The sequence below is a fragment of the Pteropus alecto genome, unplaced genomic scaffold, assembly GCF_000325575.1.
Source record: "Pteropus alecto unplaced genomic scaffold, ASM32557v1 scaffold191, whole genome shotgun sequence".
Lineage (NCBI taxonomy): Eukaryota > Metazoa > Chordata > Mammalia > Chiroptera > Pteropodidae > Pteropus > Pteropus alecto.
Window position 1 is genome coordinate 807,890 of NW_006434181.1, and position 11,701 is coordinate 819,590.

An 11,701-nucleotide genomic window follows, 5' to 3' on the forward strand; every position below is an offset into this window, starting at 1 on the left:
CCAAACGTTTGACTCCCCTCCAATCTGGCAACCATCAGAATGTTCTCTGTATCTATGAGTTTCTTTCTTTCTTTTTTTTTTAAGGATTCATGCCATCAGTTTATTTACAAACATATCTAGTATGTTGAGTTCAACAGTTTGATCCATTTTTCAAAGGGACTACACCTCTTTAAATGCTCTTCACATCTGTTTCATGGATTAACTAAAACATCTTTATTTCTTAAGCAGCTGGGGTCTTACTATAAAGAAAGGTGCAGCAAATCCAGATCTAAAGTACAAAGTCATCATAGCTAGCAACCGCCATTTATGTTCCACTGAAAATGGCAAATTATTCCCTAGGCCCTCCTCATAGTGGCTCCTATGGACCACTGAGGTTGTGAACTTCCAGATGCTCTGTCCCAACGTGGCCCTGTTGGAAACCCTGCAGAAGGAGGAGGGACCAAAGCTAAGGAAATGTATAAGTTTATTCTTGTTTTGTTTGTTGATTTATTTTGTTTTTCAGATTCCATATATAGTGAAATTATATGGTATTTGTCTTTCTCTTTCATTTAGAAAAATACCCATATGTTGTCACAAGTGACAAGATTTCATTCTTTTTCATGGCTGAGTAATATTTCATTGTATATAGGTACCACATCTTCATTATCCATTTGTTTATTGATGGACACATTGGTTTCCATATCTTGCCTATTGTTAATAATGCTGCAATAAACATAGGGATGCATATAGCTTTTCAAATTAGTGTTTTGAGTTTCTTTGAATAAATACCCAGAAGTAGAATTGCTGTGTCCTTCTTTGTCTCTTATCATAGTTTTTGTTTTAAAAACTATTTTGTCAGATATAAAATTTGCTACCCCAGCTTTTGTATCATTGTCATTTGCATGAGATATCTTTTTTCATCCCTTTACTTCCAGTCTGTGCATGCCTTTCAATCTGGAGTGAGTCTCTTGTAGACAGCATGTGTATGGGTCATGTTTTCTTATACAGTCAACCACTCTATGTCAGTAATTTGGAGGACAACAGAAAACATCTAATTGAAACAGCAAAAAGAAAAAGAATCCAAAAAAGTGAGGATAGTTTAAAGGGCCTCTGGGACAACACTAAGCATACAAACATTTGCATCATACGGATGCCAGAAGGAGAAGAGAAAGAGCAGAAAATTGAAAACCTATTTGAAGAAATAATGACAGAAAACCTCCCTTTCTGCTATGGCAAAAGAAATAAACATACAAGTCCAGAAAGTGCAGAGATGAACCCAAACAGGTCCACAGCAAAATACATCATAATTAAAATGGCAAAAGTTAAAGATGAAGAAAGAATCTTAAAAGCAGCAAGAAAAAGGAAGTTACTTACATACAAAGAAGCTCTCATAAGACTGTTGGCTGATTTTTCAATAGAAACTTTGCAGGCCAGAAGCGATTGGCATGAAATATTTGAAGTGACAAAGATCAAGGACCGACAACCAAGATTACTCTACTCAGCAAGGCTATCATTTAGAATTGAAGGAGAGATAAAGAGCTTCCCAGACAAGAAAAAGCTAAAGTAGTTCATTACCACCAAACGAATATTACAAGAAATGTTAAAGGGACTTCTTTAAGAAGAAGGGGAGAAAAAGAATACAAATATGAATAATAAAATGACAATAACTATGTACCTATCAAAAATTATAGCATAATGATAAAGAGATCAATGCAGCAAGAGGACAACCCTACCAAACATTTATGCTTCCAACATAGGAGTACCTAAATATATAAGGCAAATATTGACAGATATAAAAGGAGAGATCAATAGTAATAGTGTCACAGTAGGGAACTTTAATAACACACTGACATCAATAAATAGATCTTTCAGATAGAAAATCAACAAGGAAAAGTAACTTTGAATGACACATTAGATCAGACTAATTTAATCAATATTTTTGGAGTATTTTGCCCAAAAGCAGCAGAATATATTCTTTTCAAGTGCACATGGAACATTTTCCAAAATAGACTACATGTTAGGCCACAAAACAAGTCTCAATAAATTTAAGAAGATTGAGATCATATCAGGTATTTTTCTCTAACCAAATAATATGAAACTAGAAATCAATTACAAGAAAAAACACTGAAAAACACACAAACATATGGAGGCTTAATAACATGCTACTAAACACCAAATGGCCTAACAATGACATCAAGGAAGACATCAAAATATACCTTGAGACAAATGAAAATGAAAGCACAATGACCCCAAATCAATGGGACACAGTGAAAGTAGTTCTAAGATGGAAATTTATAGTAATACAGGCCTACCTCAAGAAACATGAATAATCTCAAATAAACAACCTAACCTTACACCTAAAGAAACTAGAAAAAGAGGAGCAAACAAAGCCCCAACTGAGTAGAAGGGCTTTGCGTGTGTGTGTGTGTGTGTGTGTGTGTGTGTGTGTGTGCACGCACGCGCGCGCACCATCTTTTCTTTATACAAGTGGAAATAAATGAAATAGAATCTAAATAAACAATGCAAAAGATCAATAAAACCAAGAGCTGATTTTTTGAAAATATAAACAAAATTGATAGACTTTTAACCAGACTCATCAAGAAAAAGGGCCTAAATAAATAGGAATGAAATAGAAATGAAAGAGGAAAAGTGACAAACACAAAAATACAAAGGATTATAGGCAAATACTATGAACAATTGGATGCCAACAAATTGGACAATCTGGAAGAAATGGATACATTCCTAGAAACCTACACTATTCCTAGACCTACTCAAGAAGAAACAGAAAATCTGAACAGACTGAATACTACTAACAATATTGAATCTGCAATAAAAAAAACTTCCAACAAACAAAAGTTCTGAACCAGATGGCTTCTCAGATGAATTTTACCAAACATTCAAAGAAAAATTAACACCTATCTTTCTCAAATCATTCCAAAAAATTGGAAAGGAGGGTAGATTCAAAAGAGGAGAGTAGGTTTATGAGACCAAAGTTACCCTGATTCCAAAGCCAGACAATGACATTACAACATAAGAATAATATAAGCCAATATCCCTGGTGAGCATAGATGCAAAAATCCTCAACAAAATAGAAGCAAATTGAATGCAACAATACATTAGAAAGATTGTACACCATGATCAAGTGGGATTTCTTCCCAGGATGCAAGATCGTTTTAACATCCATGAAGCAATTAATGTGCTACACCGCATAAACAAAATGAAGGATAAAAATCATGCGATAATATCAACAGATGCAGAAAAAAGTGTTTGACAAAAATCCAGCATGCATTTATGATAAAATCTTTCAGCAAAGTGGGAATAGAGGTAACATACCTCAATATAATAAAGGCTGTATATGGCAAACCCACAGCTAATATACTAAATGAGGAAAAGCTAAAAGTGTTTTCCTTAAGATCAGAAACAAGACAAGGATGTCTACTTTCACCACTTTTATTCAACAATCAAACAAAAAAGAAATAACAAGCATACGAATTGGAAAGGAAGAAGTAAAACTGTCATTATTTGTCAATGACATGACGCTACATATAGGGAACCCAAAAGATTCTGCCAAAAAAAATTAGAAGTGATAAATAAATTAGTAAAGTAGCAAGATGCAAAATTAATATTCAGAAATTGGTTGCATTTTATACATCAATAATGAACTATCAAAAAGAAAATTTAAGAAAATAATCCCACTTACCATTGCGTTAAAAAATAAAATAAAATACTTCAGAATAAATTTAACCGATGAGTCAAAAGACTATACTTGGAAAATAAATCATTGAGTAGAGAGTTTGAAGAAGATACCAAAAAATGAAAGCATATATTGTGCTTGTGGATAGGAAGAATTAAAATAACTAAAATGTCCACACTACCCAAAATATATAAATTTAATAAAATCCTTATCAAAATACCAATGACACTTTTCACAGTACTTGAACAAATAATCCTAAAATTTATATGGAAGCACAAAAGAACTCAAGTAGCCAAAACAATCTTGAAAAAGAAGAAAAAAGTTGGAGGTATCATGTTACCTGACATCAAACTATACTACAAGTCTACAGTAATCAAAACAGCATGTTATTGGCATAAAAACAGATGCATCAATCAATGGATCAGAATAGACAGCCTAGAAATAAACCCACACCTTTATCATCAATTAATTTATGACAAAGGAGACAAAAATATACAATGAGTCTATTCAGTCAATGGTGTTGGGAAAACTGGACAGATATGTGCAAAAAAAAAAAAAAAATGAAACTAGACCACCTTCTTACACCATGTACAAGAATAAACTCAAAATGGATTAAAGACTTAAATGTAGGACCTGAAACTATAAAACTCCTAGAAGGAAACATAGGCAGTAAACTCCCTGACATTGCTCTTAGTAATAATTTTTCTGATATGTCACCTCAAGCAAGGGAAACAAAAGAAAAATACATATAAATGAGACTACGTCATACTAAAAAGGTTTTGCATGGTGAAGGAAATCGTTAACAACATGAAAGATAACTTACTAAATGGGAGAAGATATTTGCTAATAATACATCTAATAAGGGGTTACTATCCAAAATTTATACAGAACTCATAAAACTCAACACCAAACAAACAAACAAATAATTCAATTAAAATATGGCCAGAGGACCTTAATAAACATTTCTCCAAAGAGTATATACAGATGGCCAATAGACATATTAAAAGATGCTCAATGTCACTCATCAACAGAGAAATACAAATTAAAACCACAATGAGATATCATCTCACACCTGTCAGATTGGCTATTGTCAATAATCTAAAAAACAAGTGTTGGCAAGGAAGTGGAGAAAAGGGAATCTTTGTACACTTTTGGTGGGATTGCAAATTGGTGCAGCCACTATGGAAAACAGTTTAGAGGTTCCTCAAAAAATGAAAAATAGAACTACCTTTTGACCCAGCAATTGCACTTCTGGGTATTTATCTGAAGAGAACCGAAAGACTAATTCATAAAGATTTATACACCTCCATGTTCACTGCAGTGCTATTTACAATAGCAAAGATATGGAAGCAATCTAAGTGCCCATCAGTAGACAATTGTATAAAGAAGAGATGGCAGGCACGTGTGCGCGCGCGCACACACACACACACACTCACACACACAATGGAATCTTACTAAACCATATAAAGGAATGAAACCTTGCTCTTTGCAATAGCTTGGATGGACCTAGAGGGTATTATGCTAAGTGAAATAAGACAGAGAGAGAAAAATACCATATGATTTTACTTATATGTGGAATCTAAAGAACAAAATAAACTAACACAACAGAAACATACTCATAGATACAGAAAACCAACTGATGGTTGTCAGATGGGAGGGTGGTGTGAGGCTGGGTAAAGGATTGAAAAGACAAGCTGGTAATTACAAAACAGTCATTGGGATGGGAAGTACAGCACAGGGAATATAGTCAATAATATTGTAACAACTATGTATAGTTCCAGGTGGGTTCTAGAGTAATTGGAGGGATCACTTTGTAGATTATATAAATGTCTAACCACTATGCTGTACATCTGAAAAGAATATAAAGTAATATTGAATATCAACCGTAATTAAAAAATAAAAAGAATAAGAGCCAAACAATAAATAAATAAAATATTACACTAATTAAAGAAGTTAAACACAAAAGATTATTCACTGTATGGTTCCATTTACATGAAATTCGAGCAAATGCAAAAATATAGTAATAGAAAGCAGATCAGTGGTTACCTAGGCTGGAGAAAGGATCTACTGTAATGAGGCCCAAGAACAATATTTAGGGTAATGAAACTGTTTTAGATATTGATTATGGTGGAAGATATATAACGATTCAATTACCAAAATTCATCAAACAGTACATCTAAAATGGAAGAATGTTATTATATATAAAATATATCTCAATAAAGTTATTTTTTAAAATTAAGATTAAAACAACCTAATAAAGAAGTTTTCCTTAAAAATTCTTTTTAGTTCATCTTAAGGTGCAGTATGTTTTTTTCAGTTTCTGCTGGGAGAAAAGTTAGTATACTGGAAAATCTAAATACATGCTCTTATCCTTCAACTGGCAAATGGATCAACACACTGGTTCAAGCATACAATAAACTATTACTCAGCAATTGCAGAAGGCAGAGTAATGGTCCCCACACAGATGTCCGCACCCTAATCCCCAGAACCTGTAAATATGTTACCTTACATGGCAAAATGGGCTCTATGGGTATGATTAAGTTAAGGGTCTTGAGATGGGAGGATAATCCTAGACTATTTGGATGGACGTAATGTAATCATATGGTTCCTTATAAGTGGGAGGCAGAAGGGGTCAAAGCCAGAGAAAAAGGCCATGTGATGCTAGAAGCAGTGACTGGAGTGAAGATGAAGGATGGGGTTATGAACCAAGGAATATAGGTGACTACTAGAAGTTGAAAAAGCCTGAGAAATAAATTCTTTTTTCAGAGCTTCCAAAGGAACCAGCCTGCCAACACCTTGATTTCAGGACTTCAAAGCTTAGGGGTGGGAGGTTGAGGCCTGGCTGCTCCTCCTTCCCTTAGCAAAGGCTGCTAGATCCCACTCTACCCTACTCCCTGGCCTGGGGCTCTCACCCAGCTGCTCATGCACACTTGGGTAGAAACCCATCCCTGATGTACCCGTGGTTCCCTGGCCAGTCCCACCTCCTGAAGCCTGCCTTCTCTGCCATAGAACTTCTCCATCTCAGACTTTCCTTGTGCTTGGAGCACCTGCTGATCCCAGGAGTGGTCATGGGCCTGGGCCAGGCTTCTGTGCCGCTCTCTGCCAGCACACAACTCTGTGCAGTGCAGTGTCATAAGCCATATGTCTCCAGGAAGCTGCTATGCTGGAGTAGCTGCCTCCACTGCCATGGAAAAATGTCAACAGGTTCCTGATGGGCCAAAGGTTTACAAGGCTGAGAGGCAGGCATCTTTAAGGAGGCCCTGGGGTTGAGGGCCCAGGCAGCTGGGGGTGGGGCATACAGTGTGCTGTTGAACCAAAATTTAAGAACTGACATTCATTGACTGCTTTTTATTTTGAGTATCTTATCTCTATGGTCTCATTTAACCCCCACAATACCCTATGAGTCAGATACTATTTTATGTATATTTTCAGATCAAGAAACTGAGGCACAGAGACATGAAGAAATCTGCCCAATAATATCAGACAACTACTAAGAGCAGAGCCAGAGTGTGAATCTAGAGAGTCTTGCTGCAGAACCGGTGCTCCTAGCTATGACATCAGCTGACCCAAGCCCCCACAACTTAAGTCTGGCATACTTCCAACTCCAGCACACGGATCAGTCCCCATGTAACAAGACAGAGTAAGGCAGCTTCAAAGGGGCAGGGTTAACTTCATGATCAGCATCTGGCTAAGAGAAGGAATGCAGAAATGTGTTGATGATGGACTCCAGATCCTTTGGTTCAAGTCCTGGTTCTGCCATTTACTCACTATGAGACCTCAGCCAAGTCATCTTACCACTCCATGCTTCAGTTTCCCCCTCTGTGATGGTAGTTTTATGTGTCAACTTGGTAAACTACAGTCTCAGTTATTCAATCAAATACAAATCTAGATGTTGTTGTGAAGGTATTTCATAGTTGAGATTAAAGTAGTATATAATCGGTTGACTTCTAAAAAAATGAGATTATCCTAGAATATTGAGGTGGGCCTGATTCAATCAGATGAAAGGCTTTAAGAGCAGAACTGTGGCTTTTTAGTAGAAGTTCCACCTGTGGATAGCAGTTTCAGCATGTACTGCCTGACCACCTGCCCTAAGGATTTTGGACTAGCCTAGCCAGCCCCTACATCACATAAGCCAATTCCTTGCAGTAAATCTCTTACAATTGATCTCTCACTGGTTCTGCCACTCTAGCTGAACACTGGCTGATAGGCCATCCAGAAGTGGTGGGCTCTACTACCTACTTCACAGGGCGCTGGTGAAGATTAAATGAGTTGATATAAAGTGTCTAAAATTGTGCTCTAGGAAATCATTTATAGTAAAGATGTTGCAAAATACATATTTTGTAATGACCTTTGATGCTTGAGACCCTGCCTGAGACCACTTCTGGTCAGAGAGTGAAGCTTGGGGTGGGGAGACTCTGTCTGTCTCAGCAAAGTCCACAGCAGATTGGCTCCAGTAGTGCACAGAACACAGCCCCCTGATCTGAGAGTGAAGGCTTAAACTGGTTAGCAACTGTTAGCCCTCATTCTGCCAGATAAAGTGAGCTGAGAAGCTGCAAACAGGAAGAGGGCTCCTGAACCTCATTTCTCAGACCACAGAGGTTACATAGGGCTCCTGGATTGACCCTGAAGATGAGACGATGAAATAATGGTGGTCTTGCTGTCCTCTAGACATACATGCTCCCCGATGCTCCTCACTGGAGCTACAGGAGCCATTTATGGAGTACTCGTCATGAATCATATCTTAGCTCAGGTGTCATTGCTTTGGAGAGATGCCTGACCACCCTTTCTAAAACAGTATCCAGACAGCAACATTTAGGCAAACACTTTTAACTTATCACTGTGAAAAATTTCAAATACACACAAAAGTAGATATGGTAACATAATGACCCTCCATAGTAAGATGTCTACATCTTAATCCCAGAACCTGGGAATATGTTACCTCACATGGCAAAAGAGATTTTGCAGATATGATTAAGGTTAAGGACTTTGAAACGAAGGAATCATTCTGGATTATCCAGATGAGCCCAGCATAATCACATAAATCCTTAAAAGAAGAGAGCCTTTTATGGCTACAGTCAGAGAGAGATATAACTACAGAAGAAGGGTCAGAGAGATGCAACATTGCTGGCTTTGAAGATAGAGGAAGGGGCCACAAGCCAAAGACTGCAGGCAACCTCTGGAAGCTGGAAATGATTCTGCCCTACAGCATCCAGAAGGAGCACAGCCCTGGGACACTTTGATTTTAGTCCAGTGAGACCTGTATCAAACTTTTAACCTACAAAACTCCAAGATAACAAACTCCTATAGTTTTAAGCCAGTAGGTTTGTGGTGATTTGTTGGAGCAGCAATAGGAAACTAACCCTACTCTGTACCCTTAGCCCGCTTTAACAATTACCCAAACCCCTCCCCTGTATTATTTTGAAGCAAATTCCAAGCATAATATTTCTTATTATCTGTAAATATTTCAATATATAATCACAGAAGATAACAGCTTTTTACTAATTACTCTTAAAAATTAATAGTAATTATTTAATAATATAAAATATTTAGTCAGAGCTCAAATATCTCTGATTCTCTCATAATTCTTATTTTATAGCTTATTTTTCTTTGTTTGAACTAAGATCCAGATAAGATTTCCATATTGCAGTGAGTTGATAAATTTCTTAGATTTCTTTTAATCCATGCCACAACCCTTTTGTTTCCTGTAGTTTACTTGTTGAATTTTGCTAATTTGCATCCCTGTGGTGTTTTTTAAAATTATTATTTTAAACAAGTTCCCTTGATTTCCCTATTTCCTGTTAGATCCCAATTAGATTCAGGTTTGATTTTTGGGGGGCAGGAGATGGGGGGGGCGGGCAAGACTCATAGGTTGGTGCTGTCTACTTCTATGAGGGGCACATAATATCTGCTTGTCTCACCTTATGTGGTGTTAGCAGCCATTAATGACAGTCGCCCAGATCTACTATTTCATTAGCAATTGCACAATGATAGTATTCTAATTCTATCATTCCTTAGCTGAAATACTTTTGTCGAGATACATTAACTATTTGATTGCACCATGGGGCAACTCACATATAAAGGACAGGATGAATGCTTGCTTCTTTCTTTTTATTTACCAGTTTTCAAAATAACGAGTTAGTTCCTTAGCACTCTCCAATGGTGATGAGTGAGATGGTGGTGGTTGTTATTAAGTATGTGGACCCTGAGAAAGGAGATACCTACTAAGGAGGGCTTCTGATGGCTAACTGTGCTCAAATTTAAAAACAGAGCCTAGCAGCCATTTTCTAAACAAGGACCTCTCATGGAAGCCTTCCTTGTAGTTAGATAGGTCACGTGAGTAAGTACCAGGCAAGAGACTGCGGGCAGAAGTGATGTAAGATTCCCCCACGCCCTCTGTGCAACTGGACATCGATGCCCTGGGATGACCTTGGAAAGTCTCTGTGGAAGAAGGTTGAGCCTGTCAGCTCGGACCTCCAAATGATAACATGAAACAGAGCCTCTCCCCCACCCCAGCTGTGGCCTCTCATTAGAAACCAAACTTCTATCAGGTTAAGCTACTATGATTTCAACTTTAATTTGTAATAGAAGTTAATGTGACCCTCACCAATAAGAGATCAATGGGGGTGGGGAATAATTAATCTGCAGATGTTCAGAAAAGGGAGTGCTCCCTGAATTAGAGGCATGCTTAGGGATGTAGGACCACTCTGGACCTCAAAGAAGGAGAGAAGGCATTGAAAGCAGGACAGGAGGACCAAAATAAACATAGGAATGGGTTTTGGGTCACAGACTGGCAGTAGAAGAATCAGGGGAAACAAAGGTATAGGTTGGAGAAGTAAGTTGATTCTGGACTTTCTCCAGAGGCACTGGGGAGCCACTGACAGTAATTTAGTGAGGGAGACACAGGACCCTATTTGAACTTTAGAAGGATTGCTTCCCAATAAAATTTAGCTGTCCATCGGTGTGCTGGAGCTGGCTGTACCCACTCACAAGAATTGATTGTAAAATTCACAGGAAATTTATGAGCCATTTGTTAAACACATCATTATTAAAATTAAATTGCATAAACTTATAACTAAATAATATATAAAAATAACATAATGAATGCCGAAAACTTATCACTTCCTATTTGACTTTTCTACATTTTACAGTTATCTATGTTCTTGAAGTTACTTGTCTATTGTATCTGAATGTTGGAAATACTAGACATGGTGTGCAATTCTTCCCAAGTCTGCACTCAGTAACATCACATCCTTTGCAATTGGCTGTGGAAATTAGCAAGACCACAAATTAGGCCACTTATTTCCCTGGAGAATGTTAAATAGTTTCCACTACTCCACTGCATATGACTCAGAAATTCTATTTTTTGGTATCTGTCATAGTTCTGTGTTCAGTAACTGTGTGACCTTAGACATGTTTTTTAACTTCTCCGGACTTCGTTTCCTACTCTGTAAAATGGGAATAATATCTATATGGAGTGTATGTTAATGGTGCACACTCAGACGCCCTTTGAGTTCCACGCACTCCTTCCCCAGCTGCTGGGAGTTCTGGCCGCCAAGTCTCTGCTGGGGCTTCCCTCTGTGCAAAGAACTCCTCACCTAAGGTTGTTGGGAGTGATAGGAGGAGAGCTGGTGGTGGTGGTCGGAGGGAGTTAGGGCAGGGCCTGGAGGAGGGTGCTAGCACTATCAAAAATGCAAGATCAGTCCAAAAGAGAGGTAATAAACTCAGTTTGGATGTTGTAGTGAATTTTTTAGGGCCCTGCCCCAGGCCTCCTTTACAGATCCACTGCACCAGCCTCCTGTGTATTGATTGCTGAAAGCTCACAGCTGCCCCTTCCATGCTGCATTCAGATTTATCCTCTTCTGATTACAGCCATCTTCACAAGGAACCCCGAGGCAATGCCTAACTGATACAGGGACAAAGGTCAATCTCTTGCCTCAAGAAGGGACTAACTCTGTCATGCCATTTATGCCCCAGAACTTCTGGTGTGGTCAGGCTGAAGCCTTACTCCAACTGAAAGCACATTCCTGC

At 37.9% G+C, this 11,701-nt stretch overlaps 1 pseudogene; it reads right to left on the reverse strand.

Annotated features, from left to right (window-relative positions):
• Positions 1-213: 213 nt before the first annotated feature.
• Positions 214-11,701, reverse strand: part of LOC102880918 — a 93,408-nt pseudogene continuing 81,920 nt past the window's right edge.